Here is a 2558-nt window from a genome sequence, read left to right as displayed (position 1 = left end):
TTGTATAACAATGAGAGAATTTTCCTTTTACTTTTCAAAGAGAAGAGTGAACTAGGGGGAAGGTTGGGCAGGGAGAAAATTTCAACAATGAATGAATGGGGGGAAAAAAAACAACCCCAAACAACCAAACCAACACAACATTTACCAGAGAGCAAAGGAAGGAAGTGGTGTCTCTTTAGTTAATGAATAAACTATTATCATTTTTCAAATTGCAAGTGTAAAAAGAGTGCTCCTTACAGACAAGGATATTAAAATGTCATTTTATATACGTTAGCTGTGTTATCAGGAGAAAGCAGTCCTTGGAAAAAAAAGACCTCTTGCTGGGAAGGATTAGAGAAAAGAAAGAGCCTCCACCACGAACTGACAGGGTGGCAGCAACAATGGCCTCTTCCAGCACGTCAGGAATTGAGAGGATAGAGCAGAACAGGGTTAGGTTCAAATCTGTTGTTCATGCGGTCACTATGAGGCTTAGTCTATTTGAAGGCACAAAACAGCCTTCAATCCAGTAAAACAAAAGCAAAATAAATGAAACCAAAACACCAAAGACATAAAAAAAAAATTACAAAGATCTGTCTTGGGGGAGGGAGAAGTATTTTGGGGAACCATAGATAAAACTGACTATGGTTTAGAAGCAAGCAGACAGTAGGTCGAGTTTATGACTCTGCAAATCGGGACTCTTAGTCCACTTCTGAAGTGTGGGTTATAGGAACATTCTTAATAGGTTTTTAAATGAATACTTTTATAATTCATATATATATTGTTTCGCGCACATGCATTGCATTCCATATAGTCCTTCACGTACATGATATTTCATTCATTTATTGTGAGGGGTTCTCTGTCTCCTTTATAATCATCCTTTTATGAAAGTGTGTTAGCCAGCTGCTTCATGCCTCATGCCCTAACATCCCACTTTTAGATAGCCTATTGCTGGTCTGCCCATCTCTGAGGAAACAAGCATGTACTTTTTACTGAAGGATTCTCTGTTCAACTTGGAAACTTTAAAAAAAAAAAAAAACTGGTTTATTTGCAAAGTTCCAATACATTGTTTTCCACACAGGATCTTTCTCATTTCCTTCACACCCCCATCAAATTGGACGACTCTATAATTAACACTTTCTCCCAGTCCCTCCTCATCCCTCTGCTTCCACCTCCCCCTCCTACCCCCCCTTGGATTCTCATACTCATTCTACAATAATGATTTTATCCAGTATTGGTACTCATGGCACCCAATTTACTCAGCATAAAGCTCTCCAGTTCCTACCAAGTTAGATGGTTGTTGGGTTTTGTTGTTGTTGTTCTTGTTTTGTGCCATCGAGTCACTTGCATACCAACCCAAAGTACAATATCCCTGAAAAATGCTTTATTTTGTGCTGTTTTGTCTTTGACATGCCTACCCTCATTACCCCAGTAACTGAGTTCATCCGTCTCGTCTGTGATCTTCCTCTCTTTCTCTGTCCCTCTACCCTTCCAAACATGATGTCCCTCTTCAACGATTGGTTCTTCCTTGCAACATGTCCAAAGTATGCTGGATGAAGCCTCAGAATCCTTGCCTCCCTCCAAGGAGCAGCCTGGTTTCACCCTCTCCAGGGTGAATCTGTTTTTTTTCTCCTAGAAGTCCATGGTATTGTCAATATTCTTCTCCAGAAACACTGCTTAAAGACATCAATTCTCTAACACCCTTAGTCATTATCCAGCTTTCTGATGCATATAGCAAGTTAGGTAGTAATTTAAAAATCATTGCTCCTGCATGCTGTGTAATATTTCATTGTGTAAAGGTATCATAATTTCTCAATCCACTTGATTGTGTTTGGATATCTGGGCTGTTCCAATGTTCTTGGGATGGTGAATGACGCTGTTAGTAACACTGGTGTACAAACCTCCGCTTGTGCTGCAGTTCTCATTTTCTTGGGGTATATTCCAAGCAGTGGAATAGCTGCGTCAAAAGGAATTTCTGTGTTCTGCTTTCTGAGGAAGAGCCAAACTGCCTTCCAGAGTGGTGGTACAATTTTACAACCCCACCAACAATGTATAAGAGTTGCTATCTCACCACATCCTCTCCAACATTTATTACTTGCTGTCCTGTTAATCTTTGACATTGCCACTGGAATGAAATGGTATCTCATTTTGGTTTTGATTTGCATCTCTCCAGTGATTTGGAGCATTTCTTCATGTATCTCAGGCCATTCTAATATCTTCCTCTGTGAAAATTCTTTCCATGTCTTTTGCCCATTTGTTAATTGGGTTATTAGTCTTTTTTTCTTGTGGAGGCCCAGGAGTATTCTATAAACTTTCATCATGAGACTCTTGCCTTAGATGGTATTGTCAAATGTTCACTCCCAGTCAGTAGGTTTTCTTTTCAACCTGTTGGAGAAAGTTTTTGACACATACAGGGATTTAATCTTTAAAAGGTCTCATTCATCAATTTTATCCTCTTCAGATTGTGCATTTCTGGGTATATTTGGCAGTCTCTTTTTATACCATAGACTAGGCTTTCCAAGCCTCATACCCATTTGTCTCTGACAAACTTTATCGTTTGGGGATTTACTCCCAAGTCTCTG

Source organism: Elephantulus edwardii, unplaced genomic scaffold, assembly GCF_000299155.1.
Source record: "Elephantulus edwardii isolate Elephantulus edwardi_28Jun2011 unplaced genomic scaffold, EleEdw1.0 scaffold00088, whole genome shotgun sequence".
Taxonomy (NCBI): Eukaryota; Metazoa; Chordata; class Mammalia; order Macroscelidea; family Macroscelididae; genus Elephantulus; species Elephantulus edwardii.
Note: the sequence above shows the minus strand (reverse complement) of the source record.